Source organism: Rhinatrema bivittatum, chromosome 4, assembly GCF_901001135.1.
Source record: "Rhinatrema bivittatum chromosome 4, aRhiBiv1.1, whole genome shotgun sequence".
In the NCBI taxonomy this organism is placed as follows: Eukaryota; Metazoa; Chordata; class Amphibia; order Gymnophiona; family Rhinatrematidae; genus Rhinatrema; species Rhinatrema bivittatum.
In genome coordinates, this window is record NC_042618.1 from 437,300,697 (window position 1) to 437,318,683 (window position 17,987).

At 43.0% G+C, this 17,987-nt stretch overlaps 1 pseudogene; it reads right to left on the reverse strand.

Annotated features, from left to right (window-relative positions):
• LOC115089436 overlaps positions 1-17,987 on the reverse strand; it is a 1,328,227-nt pseudogene that overhangs the window by 175,013 nt on the left and 1,135,227 nt on the right.

A 17,987-nucleotide genomic window follows, 5' to 3' on the forward strand; every position in this document is an offset into this window, starting at 1 on the left:
CCAGACGGCTACTGGAAGGCCTCCCCCATCACTTGCAGCCACCCTTCAGCCCTCCGGAATGGTTACTCGGCCCCTCTGGAATAACCCTAGCCTTGGCTGGAAGAAGGGGATGCAAACGGCCTTCAGCTGGCACAACTGCTGCTCGCAAAATAGCACTGCTAAGATGTAGGTAAGATGGGAGGGATGGGGGCCTTTGATGTCGTCAGAGGAAAGGCGTGAGAATCGGGGAGGGAGGGGAGGTTTCCAGACAGCCTTTGACATCGTTGAAGGATGGATGGGAGGAGGACCAAAGGTCCCAGAGGGCTTTGGATGTCTTTCTTTTATCGGGGGAGAAGGGCCTGGAGGACAAGCCCTTCTGCTTTGTGTTAAATTGTAGAGTGCTGGCCCTGGGAGCAGGCTTTCATTTGGCACCTCCTACAATTTGGTTCTAAATTTTTCCAGGCTCGATGGCCTTGGTAAATGTATCCATTCTTGTACCTAATGTGATAAGAGCTAATGAGCTCATTAGCATCCTAGTTGCATATTTTGTATGCACGTGCCTGACTTGGCACAGGTGAAAATCGTTAGTGACAAGCCTGCAATTTAGTGTGCATGCTAAGAGGCATGCTGACAGTAGGCCCTCAGTCCCTAATTGGTAGTCAAGCTTAAAATAAATTAGTAACTGGCTTGATGAATTCATAAGAAAGTTTGCAGCTTGTCAAATTTTTTCTTTAAGAAGGGCTTATATGCATGTCTTCAATCAAGCCAGCTTCACCTGACTCCTAGGGTCCACCGCAGTCATATTTAATGTGAATCCCTTGAATCAGTGAACGTATAGCAAATCTAATGGATTTCCTCCAGATTAGCTGGAAAACATTTTTTGATGGCCTTCCCCAGCAATTGGAGGAAAATCCAAAACTTCCACTGAACTCCCAATCAGGCTAAAATTCACCTGTTTCCATTTCAACCTCAGATTGTATATTTCTAGTTAATAGGTGTAAAGTGGTCTCTTAAGTTTTATAGTTCAGCTTAATTTGCAAAGAAAGCAGAGCAGGAAACCCATTTCTTATCTTAACAAAGTCTGTAGCTAATATTAAGATCACTGGGCAATCAGAGAATGCATATGTTGACCCCATGCATCTGCCTAATAATGTGAGAAATGAAAATGAAAAGGCCTTGAACTCTCTTGAAATAACTTTGCATTGCAATAATCATACGATGAAAATCTAAATATCCCGGAGTGGCAGTAATATAACTATTAACTGCTTTTCAGTGAAACAAGCAAGAAACAGGCAACCTGTTAAATGGAGCTTACTGTGCTACTCAAATGTTTGCAAAATTTAATCTCAAGATTTTCACTTCATTTCACAATAAAAGCCTATCCCTGTTGTATATTGACTCCCCTGCAAAGGCAGAAAATTAACAAGTGGAATACAAAGTATAATTGTATTTTAGCAAACTTACATTTGAACAAAAATGATCTTTTAAACTGGAGAAAACTGGTAGGGTAGAAAGTTGAATAATTTCATCCCATGATGTGTCTTTCAACCAGGTGGGTACAGACTTGGCCTGGAAGATCTCCAATGCCGCTGCCCCTGTCCGTAGAAAGTGCCACTCCTCGCTGTTTATCAGGCCTTTGTTCTTCTGCAAACTTAGGCAGAGCAGGAATGAAAAGATCAATTTGTGTTTCTCTAATATAGACCGACATACGTTCTCAAAGGTGCTGTTAAGTTAAAAGATGGAATGCGTCAAAAACATGCAGAGAGAAGCCAATCTAATTCACCACTTAAAACCACACTGAAAAGTGATGGAAACACCAAATGCCACCAGAAAAATAATTAATCTTCTTGTCCGTAATGCCTTGTTTTATTATTGTTATTCATTATTATTTCATAAAACATGTAGAAATGGGCGATCATAAACAATGGATAATTTTTTTTAGGGATCCAAATATCCTTTCATAAAAATCTGCTAAGTTTTATTCATAGCCCAAACCATAATGCTTATTATGATTAGCAAGAACAATGAATAGTGTCCATTAGTGCTTAAGGTTTGCACCTTACTTCCAATAAGAACACAAGTACATAAGACTTGCCATACTGGGTCAGATCAAAGGTCCACCAAGCCCAGAATCCTTGTTTCCCATTGTGGCCAATCCAGACCACAAGTACCTGACAGAATCCCAAAAGGTTGATAGATTCCATGCTGCTTAACCCAGGGATAAGCAGTGGGTTTCCCCAAGTCCATCTTAATGATTGTTTATCTAATTTTCTTTTAGGAATTTGTCCAAACCTTTTTAAAACCTAACTACACTAACATCTTTTACCCCATCGTCCAGCAGTGAATTCCTGAGTTTAAAGGTGAATTTTAAAAACTCAGCGCACACCATAATTGGAAGATGTGCACGCATGTAGGGCTTACACTCGCTTGCCATATTTTAAAAGCTGCCTACATGCACATGAATCTCCTGCTGCGTGCACTTCTCACTCAGAATCAAAAAGGAGTGTGGTTTGGGTGGGAGTGGGCATTCTAGTTCAGGGCGAAAAGATATGCACATAAATATTTATGTGCCTCGGCATGCACTTTGTTGCGCTGACTATGGGACGGAGCGCAACTGGGAGCTCTCCAGTGGCCAGAGATAAGAAATTGGGGGGGGGGTTAGAGTAGAGCTGGGGGGAGGGGGGAAGGTTAGGGGAAGGGGTGGGAAGGTTAGTTAAGGGGGAAGGGAAGTTCCCTCACAGACTGCTCCGATTTCAGATTGGCCTGGGAGGGAACGGGGGAAGCCTGCGGGCATCGGCAAGTGCAAGGTGCACTAGTGTACACCCCCTTGCGCACACTGACCCCCGATTTTTTAACATGCGCGCGCCTGCATGCGCATGTTATAAAATCGGGCGTACATGTGCATGCGCCAGGTAGCGCAACAAATTCCAGAATTTAATTGTGCATTGAATGAAAAAGAATTTTCTCTGATTTGTCTTAAATGTGCTATATGCTAACTTCATGGAGTGCTCCCTAGTCCTTCTGTTACCCGAAAGAGTAAATAAACGATTCACATTTACCCAATCTAGACCTCTCATGATTTTAAAGATCTCTATCATATCCCCTCTCAGCCATCTCCAAGCTGAACAGCTCTAACCTCTTTGGTCTTTCCTCATAAGGGAGATGTTCTAACCCCCTTTATCATTTTGGTTGCCCTTTGTCTCACCATGGAGCAATACAGAGGCATTATGACATCCTCTATTTTATTCACCATTCCCTTCCTAATAATTCCTAACATTCTGTTTGCTTTTTTGACTGCCACAGCACACTAACCCGACACTTTCAAAGTATTATCCACTATGATGCCTAGATCTCTTTCCTGGGCGGCAGCTCCTAATATGGAACCTAACATCATGTAACTACAGCATGGGTTATTTTTCCCTATATGCATCTCCTTCCACTTATCCACATTAAATTTCATCTGCCATTTGGATGCCCAATTTTCCAGATTCACAAGGTCCTCCTGCAATTTATCACAGTCTGCTTGTGATTTAACTACTCTGAATAATTTTGTATCATCTGCAAATTTGATTACCTCACTCGTCATATTTCTTTCCAGATCATTTATAAATATATTGAAAAGCACAGATCCCTGAGGCACTCCACTGCCCACGCCCCTCCACTGAGAAAATTGCCCATTTAATCCTACTCTCTGTTTCCTGTCTTTTAACCAGTTTGTAATCCACGAAAGGACATAGCCTCCTATCCCATGACTTTTACTTTTCTTAGAAGCCTCTCATGAGGAACTTTGTCATATACCTTCTGAAAATCCAAATACACTACATCCAAAGGGTCTGGGGTAGCTGGGGGGAGTGCAGGCTATTAACCCGAGGGATTTTGAGGAATTAACTTGCGACTGAGCGAACTGGTGTATGAACTGATGAAATTGGCAATGGTGTGGATGGGCACTGGTTATATACCCTGACTTACGCAGTAGAAACTATTGATGTGCAGAGGGACGCCATACATTGTATTCGGGATTCGTATTCGTTGGGGGGCACATACGTTGCATTCGGCAAGGGGGGCCCCCGATAGGTTCATGCGTTAATTCTTATTCATTTCCTGGCTAAAATTGAATTAACTACAACAACTCACCCTCCTGACCCCCCCAAGACTTACCAAAACTCCCTGGTGGTCCAGCGGGGGGTCCGGGAGCCATCTCCTGCACTCACACCCTCGGCTGTCGGTATTCAAAATGGCGCCGATAGCCTTTGACCTTACTATGTCACAGGGGCTACCGGTGCCATTGGTCGGCCCCTGTCACATGGTGGGAGCAATGGATGGCCGGCGCCATCTTGTGCTCCTACCATGGGGGACCCTCCTGACCCCCACAAAACTTGCCAAAAGTCCCTGGTGGTCCAGCTGGGGTCCGGGAGCGACCTCCTGAACTTGGGCCGTCGGCTGCCAGTATTCAAAATGGCACCGATAGCCTTTGCCCTCACTATGTCACAGGGGCCGACCAATGGCACCGGTAGACAATAACGAATTTGAGTCCTTGCTAACTCAAAGAGCTAGCAAACTAGTGAAGGTAATATACCCGGATGGCGTGACATCAGCATGAGGGAACGCCCTCGAGGTTCGCACCAAGGGTGGTATAAAGACTTGGGGTGCACGCACCCTAGTAGGTACCTGGGAGGAGCAATGGCGGGAAGCTGCACCATAGCCGTTCCGGGGACACCGGAGAGGTCGGCTTGTAGATGCTGCGGTAGCCATCTTTCCTAGGTAAGTGGGAGGAGCCGTGAATAAGGTGAGGCAAACAGGGCGAAGCCGTCTAGCACCGACGGATGCAACAGTCTTCCAGCTAAAAGGTTCCTCCCTTACAAAATACATATTGTATCTAAAATTAGAATCTCAGTAGGGTAATTGGTTTGATTTTATTTTGGCTAGCTTGTTCTTTTTTTGTGGGATGATAATTAGCATGTATTTTCTGTAATATATAATTTTTTATTGTAAACTGCATAGATGCTACAGTTGTTTGGCAATATATCAAATTTTATTAAACATCTAAATACTCAGTAGTGGCATTTACCCCTCACAACATATCCAACTCAGCTTTCAATATATTTATTTGAATAGCTTGAAGTAACTTATTTGCTAGCACATTTTATAATGGAGATTATTCCATAAGTAATCTGTTCTCGACATAAAAACTGTTTTTCTTACTGAGTTTAAGCTTTATTCCAGTTATTAAGAGCAAACCTAATCAATTCTGACAGTTATTGTAAATGATAAATTAGGACATTAGTTTGGGCCGGTTTTCTGTTGATTAGATTGTAATATGGACAACGTGCATTTAGTGAAGATTAAAACTTTTTTACTATTAACTACATTTTCTTGATGTTTATGAGAGTTTATTTTTTATTTTAAAAACATGAGAAAAAAAATCAATTTAAAAAATTTGTCTCATTGTCTCATGGTGAAATATTGATTTTGATTGATCGATTTCCATGGATTATTTCAAGCAGCATGGACTTGGAGTCACAAAATTACTGAGTTGTGAAACACGTATTTATACTTCAGAAAACTCAGATGATAGAATGGGAACATTACAAACAGGCACATTTTCTGATTGACTGTTGTTAGTATGTTTGACCACAAAACGGCAAAATTACGTGTGAAACCATTTAAGTCCAAATGGCAACTGACCATGAATCCTGAAACATTTTTTTTAGTTCTTAAATGCAATTTTTAAAGTCAACTTTTTCATTTCTTTAACTGTAGGACCAGTGTACTGTTTAGTGAAACTCTCTAAATCATTCTTGTGTGGTGAAGATGTGCATTCACGTATCAGCCATAGAAGCAAATGTCTAGGTCCTGATAAGTAAAACCAAGACTAAAAATAGGAGGGGATAAGATCTTTTTCTAGTTGTTAAATATATTTAAAAAAAATTATCTCTTCCAAATTCTAAATAAAAAAAATTCCACAGGTATTTATAGGTAAAACTCAAGCAACACAGACTAGAGCCTTTGTAGGTTGTAACATATTTGCTTGGACTGGCATATATCCAGATGATGAACATAGCATGGGAGAATTTGAGATCACATTGGTTCTTTCTTCAGGAAAGATATCAGAAAAGGGACCGATGTGGTCTCAAATGCTCCACCATATCATTCTTGGATCACTTCTGTTGATGCAGTAAAAGTCCTCACTACCTACAAAGATGCCAGTTTTCTCTAGGACTAAATCAGCTGCTAGAACACTGTCCCAAAGAAAGGAAGATGAATGATGTCTGTGATTCTAGGACTGTGCAATTCATTTTCTAACAAAATGAAAACCATGATGAATTACTCATGTTTTGATTAATTTTGTTTGAAAACAAAGTCAGTTTATTCTCATTGACTTTCATTTTAGAAAGTCAGTGAGCCCTCCCCATTTAAGAGGTGCCACACAACCCCTCCCCCCTCAACCTATACCTATGCCCCCCAGACTTTTCACGAATCATCCACCCACCCAATGCAGCAATTTATCATATCTTTGAGGTTGTAGTAAGCCATATGGGGCAGAAATGATTCCTGGACCCTGAGACTGGTGTCATTTTGTTGTACAGCCATACAGCATATAGTCGTATAACAGAATGATGCCAGCCTTGAGACTGGCCAGTGTTATTTTGAAATAGCAACCCAGCAGGGCCCGAGTGACTGAGGATTGCACCTACCCCATTTGTTCCTAGATTTATCACAATGTTATATTTATAGCAGAATTAATGCCCATGATAAAGAAGGGGCATGGTTAGGCTAATTTCCCTGCTCTCACATATCATAGGTAATTTCTGCAAGGTGCAATAAATTTATCGCACTTGCGCTATTTTTTGCTTTGCACGCTGATTAATCCAACAAACAAGTTAGGTAGAGAGAGTGCCTGATACTAAGTAGTGAGTGCATTGTACAAATCAACTTCTCTTGCACCTTTCATTGATTCAGCTGCAGAAAATCTTCAGTGATGTTAACTTTTCTGTTCATATCTCCTACTGTGTATGTAACCCCCCCAAACCTATCCCATCCCCCCAAACTCCACACCGAGTTAAAAGTACCCCCTCTTACAGTGGTATAAATAGTAGAGTGACAGATTATTCTCTCTTTCTCAAGCCCACGTAGCATTTTCTTTTCTTTTAGAGGTTTTTCCTACTTGTTTTTCTTTTTGTTTAATGTTATTTTGATTAAACTAAGTGAAACAAAAATAAAATGAAACAAAAAATGACAGAACCCTAACCCCCAAAACAAAAAATAAAACAAATTAATTTTGTGTGTGTGTGTACATCCCTATGTGATATATATCTAATTTTTAACGATCCCGACTGAATTCTCTTTTCGAGGTACATATTACCTTCACCTTGCTGAAATGAATATGGTGTTTATAAACTTAAAGAATAATGATCTGTATAATTTAAGTGGGGAAAAGGACAGCACCTTTCATGCACATTCTGTCCTAAAGCAGTAGTTCTCATGTGTAAAGCTCAAGCTTTTTCATTGGTAGCTCAAAGAGAGTTATTCTCAGTTACAGTAGGCATTTGGTTTCCAGAAAGAAGATGTTGAGAGAAGAGATACATAAGTACCTTGCTGAAAGTCAGTGGGTCAGCAGAGGTGAAAAAGTGATAGAAACTTGTATACTAAGAGGATTATAAATTTTATACTCCTGTGTTCTGTTTTCTAGATCAGTGTTTCTCAGCTTGGTACTCAAGTAACCCCTTGCCAGTCTGTTTTTCAGGATATTCTCAACAGGAAATTTCCCTTTTAAAATGGAGGATTTTAGGGTGAGCCCATTACCCTGATAAAATTCTCTCTTGCTGACTCCACTTTGGATAAATTGGAAAGGTTTGAGTTTGTAAACAGATCTTTCTGAGAAAGAGAGAACCTGAACTTTTCTAAAATAATGTAAGAAATTTTCACTCTGACCTGATTGAATTTCCACTTGACTCCATAGTGGATGACTGTCGTACGTCATCAGTGAAAATATTAAATATTACTGCACCAGAAAAACCTCATCCACTAGGATTACATACAGTGGCCTAATCATTTTCAGCCAAACTTACAGTTATTGAAACTACATGGATATCCCATGTGAATATGGATGAGATAGATTTGTACTCAGTGGAGGCAGCACATGTAAATCTGTCTCATATATATCTTCATTGTGGATATTTTGAAAACCAAACTGGTCAGGGAGGTACTCAAGGATTGTAGTGAGCAGCCAATCTCTTGCATGCAATTTGCTGTTTATGACTGACAAGGATGGTTCATGCTGTCAAGTGTGAGTGAAATTCCTTAGCCTCTGCTGTGTACTGATTCTCTGTGTTAAGCTGTTACTTCTAATTGTTTACAAGCTACAAGTCTGTCATGGGATCTTGTAGAAAGAATCTGAATTTCTGAAGTTGTGAGCCTACTACTTAATTATGGAGGAAGACAAAAGCAAACAAAAAAAAAAAAGATGTCCAAATTAAATCTCAAAACACACAAGATATTATGCTTTAAAATATTAAGCCACATTCTGTTTTCATCAGTGCTAATGATGAAATGCCAGTTATTAGTTTGGATTAAACCAGCTGTTTGCTTTGTGGCGTGGCATGGATATCTTGCAGTAATATGCTGGAAACATAATGCAGCATTATGCAGTACACTTGTTTCTAATTGCACCTGTCTCTTGTTTCTGAGAAAGTAATGTGCCATTTTAGGTTGGCTTGCACTGAAATATAGATAATGGGCATTTAGTGAAGAACACAAATGTGTTTTTTTATTCTTAACTAAGGGGGTCATTTTCTATAGCTTTCTCACTCGAAAAGTCCCTTTTCGCGTGCGATAGCTAGATCGGGGCAGAGTCGGCACCGGAAAGGGAGGAGTCAGGGCGCCACCGGGGCGGACACGGCGAAGACATTGCTGATGGCGAAAAGGTAAAGCCCCTTATCGCTGCCAGTAGCACGCCCAATAGCACCACCGCACCTTTCACGGTGGCGCTATTGGTTTGCGAAAGCCGGCAGCGATAGCACTGCGGTGGTGCGATCGCTGCCGGCTTTTGCAGGCCCACTAGCAGGCCTAAATTTCCTTGGTATTTAGGGACGCTTATTTTTTATTTTTAAAAACTTGATAAAAAAAATCAATAAAAATGTGTCTCATTGTAGGAGGAATATCACAAGACACTGATTTTTATTGATCGATTTCTATGGATTATTATTCCATGCAGCATGAACAATGAGTCACAAACATTACTGAGCTGGGAAATACATATTCATACTTGGGAAAAACACAGGTGGTACAACAGGAATATTACAATAGATGTACTAACAATTTCATTACATTTTTTAAACAAACAAAATAAAAAGCTTGCATTCTTCTCCTGTAGTAAGTCTTTGTGCAGTAGTTTTGTTAAGAAATCCCAGGGACCAAGTAGCCGATTTTTCATTCAGACGGTAACTTTCAAAGTGGTGCATGGGCACACATTGGCACATGTGAGTCGGTGTGCACCCAGGGATGCAGTGATTTTATAACTTGCACGCACATATATGCACATATTATAAAATAGCCTGAGCGCACGCATATGTGCGCCTAATTTTAAATGGGCGGGCATCTAGACATGCAAATCCCGATTCTACCACATAAGTCAGGGTATTTTATAGCAGGCGAGCATCCATGCCAATGTCAGTTTCACCAGTTTGTCCACCAGTTTACCCAGTTAAGAGCTAGGTCCTCCAGACCCCCCCTGGTTTGATAGCCTGTACCTCCCCCAGTTACCCCAGACTCTTTAAACCCCTCCAAAATGGCTATTTATTTATTTATTACAACTTACACCTCTTCTATAGCAGAAGTAAACTTACATGGCAATGGACCTGGCTGAATGCCCAGGCACATAAGGATTTATGTGCACATTTCTTGGCCATGCCCCAAAATACCCATGCCCCGCCCAGACCACACCTATTTTTGAAATTGAGTGAGATGTGCACGCATCTGGGCGGCTTTTAAAATTCAGTGGGCGCACACGAACCCAACTTGTGTGCGCATCTCCCAATTATGGCCACGCGCCAGGCTTCTAAAATCCACCCAGCAGATTTTAATGGGTTGAGCAGCTTTTCCATTATGAAGAAGAGCTAAGGGAATGTATTCAGAGCCCAATATTCAAAGTTGCTTAGCTAGATAAAGTAGTAACTTATCTGGCTAAATAGCGGCCACTGAATATCTGGCTACGTTCAGCACTTAACCAGAAAAGCCACTTAGGCATGGATTTTCTAAGGTCACAGTAATGACAGTAAGGGGGGGGGGGCGAGGGCTTTCACACCCAATAGCTCCATCATAAAAGGTGGTGCTATTGGGCGCGAAACTGGTGGCGAAAAGTGTCCTTACCTTTTCGCCGTCAGCGGTGTCTTCGTGGCGTCTGCCCCGGTGCCGCCCCGACTCCTCCCCTTCTGGTGTGAACGCCGCCCAGAACCCGCCCCGATTTAGCTATTGCATGCAAAAAGTCCCTTTTCACATGCGATCCCCATAGAAAATGACCCCCTTATTCAGCTAAGTAGATAGCCAGATAAGTCAGGGGATGGCAATTGGCGTAATGGGGCAGTGTTACTTATTCGGTTAACTTAGCCAGATAAGTGCCGATATTCGGACCTGCATGACTAACTTACATGGGATATTCATCGGCATAGCTATGCTGCTGAATATCACCATATTTGATGTTACTTATCTGGTTAAGTTAACTGGATAAGTTAGACCTGCCATCGAGCAGGAGCAGTGTCTCCAAATGACAGGAATGAACCAGAATATGTTGGGAATGATCTCAGTTTCTCAAATTTATTGCTAATGCGCTCATTTTGCCAAGGAAATCTTCCTTCTGGAGGTCATTTCTTGTAATATGTGTAGGCATCATATCAAGGTGCGCCTAGTAGTTCTTTTTAATCAGACACTTGATGCATTAAAAAAAAAAAAAGATTATATTAGAAGCATCATTTAAAACCAAACAACCATTTATGGACAATAACTGCTGCTAGGTTGTTCTTAGGAGCAGAGTTCGGCAATCATGTTACACCACTGCTTGTGGAATTCATTTGGCTATTGGTGAAAAGCTGAATTATATTTCAGGTTTTTGTATATGGTCTTGAAGGCGCTATGTCTTGGAGAATCCATTTATTTGGTGGATTTGTTGGTTGAGTATAGATCTGTTGGAAGGCTTCAGTTATCTCGATAAGCCCTGTTAGCCTTGCCCAGCCTGATAGATGTTATGCTCAGGCTTGTGAACCCTTGGCCGACGAGAGGATGGTATACCTTTCGGACGATCCGTAGGTTCTCTCGTCAAGTGGTGAGGCAGAGCAGGAGACGGGACCGACTGACCCTGGGCACTAGAGACTGATGCGGCTGCGGAGGCGGATGAAGAGATGGGAAGAGGAGCTGCGTCTTCACCCCTGGAAGTCTGTGTCCCCCCAGGAGGAGCCCATAGGGACCCAGACCGCTGGGACTTAGGCGGACCTTTGAGAGGTCAAGGTGACGGTGCAAGGGCTGACTGGAGCTTCGCCCTGGAAGCCCACGGACCCCCCGGGAGGAGCCCATAGGCTCCCGGGCCGCTGGGACTTAGGCGGGCCCTTGGAGATGGTAGTCTGGAAGGAGTCCTAGGTCGAGTGCCAGAGAGTCGTCGCTCAACAGTCCGAGGTCACACACCTAAGGATCACCACTTGCCAGTCCGAAGTCACGTACCAGAGAATCACCGCTTGCCAATCCAAAGTCTTACACCAGAGAATCACCGTACGCCAATCCGAAGTCAGGAAACGGGAATGACAAGACGAAACAGGAACAAGGTTCAAAGCTCAAGGAACTCACCGAAGCAAGCAGACTAGACTACGTGGGACGTTGCCAAGTCACTGGATGAGCAGAGGAAGCTGCCTTTTATACTTCCCCTGCTCTAGCTGATAGAGAACAGGTGAAGCCATTTAAAGGGATTAGGTCCCTTTACATTTGTAAAGGAGGCACGGCCTCGCGCCTAAAGATAGCGGTGGCCATCTTGAATTTCGCCCCGCGGAGGAGAGACGCCGCTGGATGCCGTGAGGGGGGAGCAGGATGGCTCCCCCTGCAGCGGGCAGCACCGGAGGCTGCGCAGGAGCGACGGCCCCAATCAGAGCCCTCCCCCGGGGCTCCTGCGGCGAAGGAACACCGCGGCCAAGGTAGGGGGCCGCGGTCATGGGGTGCCACGGCCGCGGAACACAACAATAGAGGATTGGTTTTTCCTTATGAGGCAGAAAGCCTTTAGTTACTTTGTATCTTTTTGATGGAATGCTTTAGTGGAGGATTTTTTTTGGGTGGAGCTAAACTTTTTGATGCTGCACAAGAAACTGAAGACATGGCTCTTTATGTGTCAGTCTATTTGAGTGTTGCCTGGGATTGTCGATAGGATGATAGTAGGGGTGGCATTGGGATGGGGTGGTTGGGACCTGTGCAGGTGGTTTGGGGGTAGGTGTTTTACTTTGATGATTCTATGTTGTGGCTCAATTGTATGTGATAATTGGAATTTTTCTTTTTCAGTTTTTGCCATGTATTGATGGTGGAGATTTTGTGTAACCCGCCCTGTGCCATGTAATGTGGGATTAGCATGTAAAAAAAAAATGGAAATGGAAATACATAAATAAATGAATAGTACATTATCTTAGAAAAGATATAGGCAAGGATTTTGATAATAAAAGGAAAATATATTTTTATATGTCAACTGTAGCCTATCCTGTTGAACATGCAAAATGAATGAAAAATCTAAGGATCTGCATTCTATATTTTTGAAGGGATATCATGTAAAAGAAATATGCAAAGACCACAACATAGAAATATGTAATAGATATTTTCATGTAACGTTTGAAAAGATCTTTACAGTTTCTAATAATGAAAGACTGAAAATAAAGACATCAGAATTATTTCTGACTTTTCTTCCTAAAAACTATTAGAAACTGACTCCACATTTTGCCTCTCAGAAAAAAATCTTATTGATTGGGATCATAAGTATAGAATGAAATAAAAGAGTAAGAAAGTAAATTACATTTATTGGACGAATCCTTTGGTAAATGGTTTATTTGGCAGTAGACTGAAAAAATAGATGTTTATGTGGCAAGGATTTTATTTTATTCCTGATTTGTAAAGAAAACTCAATAAAGTAATGGGTTGTGTAATAAGATGGTGGTGGATTGATGATCTGTAAATCGTAGAGATATGGACATTGGGGAAACATTCTTTTCATCTGAAAAGAGCTTCAGAGATGATTTGTGCAGGGAATTAGCAGAGGATTTCACAACATACAGAAACATGTGACAGCCTCATCATAAAAGTCGTATCAAGGGAAAAGGGGAGTCACAAAGGATTCAGGCTGCTCTGAGCAACCTTGAATTATAATCAAGTCTAACAAGCTGCCCCTCAGACGGCAATGATGAAGATCCTTGTGATGGATGCTTTCAGAAATCTGAGGCAAGTTACAGAACAAAAAAGAGTTTTCAAGAAATTGACTCCCCCCCCCCCGCCCCTACATACACACCAAAGAATAAGCAGTGCAGATGTAACCTGCTATCACCCTGTCTGTCCATCACAGCAGAATTTTCTCCAAAGGAATGGGCTTTGGCTGTACTGCTCTGTCCTGGCCCCCCCCCCCCACCCCCTTCATACTCCCATGCGACTCCAAACAAAACTGTTATGTTTAGCAGTCCACTGGCTGCTCCTGCGGACTGCCGCACTCACCTCCTTGGCCAGGCCCTTCCTGCCTGCTCCCGACATATCCATGTCCCACACGGCGCTCTGCCACGCTCTGCCATGGCAAGACGCCGCTGACCTCTCACACAACCCGGCACCGCGGCACCAGCTAATGCACCTCTCCTTAGCCGTGTGCACACTAGACCTCTGCCAATTTAAAGGGTCCAGCGGCAGAAAAACACCAGCGGCGCAGGATTATGAGGTCACTGATAAAGCCCTAGAAAGGGCTCTCTTGCTCCTGCCCTCGTCGCCTCAGCAACAAGTCCCCCAATTCTTCAGTAGAGCATGTTGCTTCTCAGCATCCTTGTCTTCAGTTCTGCAGTTCCAGCATCCTTGTCGTCAGTTCTTCAGTCCCAGTGTTCTAGTCTTCAGTTCTTCTGCATCTTCCTCGTTGCCCACCTGTTCTTCTCCTTGCCTTCCTGCCTTGCCTGACAGTCCCTCCTTTCCTCTCAGACAGATACTTAGTTTGACCTTGGCCTGTCACTGGATACACTTGTCTGCTGCCTGCCACTGACCATTGTCTGCCACCGGATATGCCTGACTGCTGCCAGTTCCTGACCATTGCCCAGACCTTGGATTCCTCTGATTTCCATCTGCTTCGGCCTAGCTACCCTATGATGACCTCCTCTGCCATCAGCAAAGGCCCCAACTAAGACCTGCTGGTCCCGGCACCCAAAGGCTCACCCAGAGGGGAATAGCGGCTGGTATAAATGAAGCTCCAGCTAGGCCTCTGCTTCATCTGGATTTGCCTGCCAATGGTGGGAATCTACAGGGCTCCTCCCTGCAGGTTGCGCCAATCCTGCCTCGGTCCAAGGGTCCACAATATGGGTAGCCAGGACTTACACTTCTCCTGCCCTCGCCCTTTCACAAAGATCAACACAATAAATACACAAACAGCAGAATGGGATCAAACAGGCCGCAGCTTTATTACAAGTAATAGCAGGAGCCCGAGCCAAACGTAATAACAACAACCAACCCCCACAGTGTACATCCATCACCTACCAGCCAGATGAACACGATCAGGCCACCCGGCCCGTATATAAGCATCATTACAATAACTGCACCCATGATCCCCACCACCTCCCAGCAAGGAGCCATGGCACTGCCTCCGACCAGCAAGGAGCCATATGTGGGACAACTGCACCCAGTTTTCACCAGAAATCTTGACATGACCACCGTCAAGTCAACCAGCCGTTCATCACCAGGCTGAAGCCCCAATCAGCTTGGTGTAGGAACAATAGTATGTTGTACTGGTAAAAACTGAGTAGTTTTCAATCACATGGGAGTTTTATATCACCTAAGAAAAAATGACTGATGATTACAATTGGTGGCAAAATTGAAGATGTGTTTTTCACATTAAATGATGTGTGCTCATTAACACAACGATGCCCAATATGGTGGTCATAAAAATTAACAACTGTTTGTGGTGTGTTAGTCACATCATTGTTTTGGTATTTATTCGGACTACTACCCTTCATTCTCATGCTTATTAATTATAGAGGCACTAATGTTGGGATAATCATATCCATGTAGTGCCATGGCAGCAGATGCCACTGTAGTGATATGATAGAATATCTTGTCTCTCAGCTTAGCTATGACACACTCTAGCATATACACTGTGAGAGAGCCTTTGATGGAGGAATTTCAGAACTTAAGGTGAATCCATCAGGACACACCAATTAGGGTGAAACGGCACCTGTAATTTCTAGAATAATCTCTAGGCAGATACAATTTTATACCAATAATTAGATCTTTTCAAATGGGCAATCTTATCCAATTACCATGGTGCACACTCCTGGAAAGGAACTATTACCATTTTAGATCTTTAAGGTAAACATCATTTTAGCAAGAAAATGAACACTAATCCTTGAATGGAAATCCCCTTTCAGCAATTTTTGATTTGGTTTTCTAAGTTAACTACACAAACAACAGCCACAATCAAACTGACTCAAATTTTTCTTTTCTTTAAATATCAAATTTTATAAAACCAAAAAATTAACTAATTACCCACCCAACAGGCAACAATAATATGGCCTGCAAAGTAAGTGGCAGGCACTAACTAGTGAGAGACTATCAAGCAGGTGATGTGATGGACTAGTCAGTGAAATCCTAAAAACTGAGAGCAAGATTCCAGTTCATCTTCCAGGACATCTCCAATAACAAGTCCCTGCACCAGAGTGTGGTACTGCATCTGTAAGGAAATGTGAACAGGTTATATTGTTTTCCATGCCCATCTGGGGAGACTGCCTTCATCACAGAATACTCCATTAGGTTCCTTTGTTGCATGTAGTCCTCGTGGTCTTAGTTTAAAACAGGAACAGAGGAAAAACACTACTTCAAACCAAAATGGTTCAACAACAATGAAGTTCATCAGCAGATGGTATTATTTAAGCAGCAGCATTTCTGAAGTGCTAAATCACTCACAATGTTTGGGGTCTGGCCTTTCCACCACTGACCCATCTCCCAGCCATCTGGTGACAACAGCATATCTCTCATTGCCTTCAGGAGAACCATACACTACACGGGGCATCCATATCTGTCTCCTTACATGCCAAGATCTCGATTCCACTCACCACTTGCTGGAACAATGGTGAATCCTCACATAAATGAAACAGCTTAGGGTCATCCTTCATTTTCTCCACTTTACATCCTTGTAAATCCATTGGTCTCTGTTTTGTTTGATCACTTTCACGACCCACTTTGGGACATAAGGATATTTATAACTCCAAAAGTCCTTCACCATCTTTTCACTTCATGAGTTGCACCAAGCTGTAGGTGTATGACTTTCCCAGCTCCAGCCACAAGTCTTCTACAGTTCCCTGGTCGCAGTTTTGATAAGGAGCCAAAGCCTGTATAGCAGATGCTGCCTAAATTCCCACTTCCTCTGAAGGCCTTTAATGGGCCACAGTTTCCATTGAGCTTTTCCTAGTAGCTTCAGAAGCCTGGATTGATATCCTCATTCTCCTCCAAGGAACTATTCCTTCATGCATACATGCTTTCTCCCCCCTCTGACCACCTCTAATTTAGACCTCCATCGCCTCCTAACCCTGTCCCTTACCTCATACCTAATTTCCTAGAATCCCTTTACTTTCCAGTTCTGTTTAATTCAGCTCAGTTAAGTTACAACTAAATGATAGTTCTGTTTTTAAAAGATTCTACTTGTTTTATGTTCAAATATTTATATACTTACCTTTGTTAAATGTATAACGCTTATATAACCCTGTTAAATGTATAACGCTCCGGCGTAAGTTCCTGTTCACTGTACACCGACGTGATATCTTTGATGAGCGGCGGTATATAAAAAATTATAAATAAATAAATAAATAAATACAGATATCTCTGCACTGACCAAGGTTCAGTGTTGATCCACAGCCCAGACCCTGGCACACCCTAACTGGTGGGAGTTCCCTCTCATCTTGTTTCATTTCCTCAGTCACATCAGGATCTGCTGCACTGTCTTTTCCAGGGCCGTCTGACATGGCTGGGCCCCTCCCTGAAGGAATAACCTCCAGCACTGTCAGCTGCTCAATTGACTCCTCAGCTCTAGCAGGAGCGATGGACTCCTATGGCGAACTCATAGTCTCGGGCAGCTAGCCTCTACTTTACTCAGAGCCTCCTGAAGTACATGGCACACACTGCTAGCCACTTCCCATGCCACTGGCGAGGCTACCTTCTTCTCTCCAGAAAGATCCAGCAGAGCTAAGCTGATTGTGGCAATAGGCAGATCCTCCACTTTTGGGAGCTCTTCTGCAATTTTCCCTTCGCTTATTACCAACAGCAGTTCACCCACACTTCTAGGCTTAGTCTTTCCCTACTTCATAGACTCTTTCTACTGCAGGTACTTACATGGTTTGAACACCAATGAAGACACCGGGGAGGTGATCGTTCTGCTGCCAGCTCCACCTCACAAATCTCTGGCTCCTCCAAAGTACCTCATACCTGCCGAATATTCTGACATGGGCCAAAACTGCGGGGCATGACATTTGTAGCAAGGAATGTCTAATGCCACCAGTCTGCTAGGTACTCAACAGAACTGCCACTCCAGCTGCACTACAACCAGGTCTTGTTCAAGGCTCAACATGCTTTTTATAGGGTAATATATTTTATTTTATTTTTCAGCCACTCACCAAAGTTCTTTCTGCATGTTCTGTTCACCACTCTGTATGCTGTGTCACACTTCTCGGTGCACAGAACAATTTCCTAGTCCTTGTGTACATGCTGACGTGGCACAGATGGATAGGCAGTGCATGACGACTCACTCTTCACACATGGAG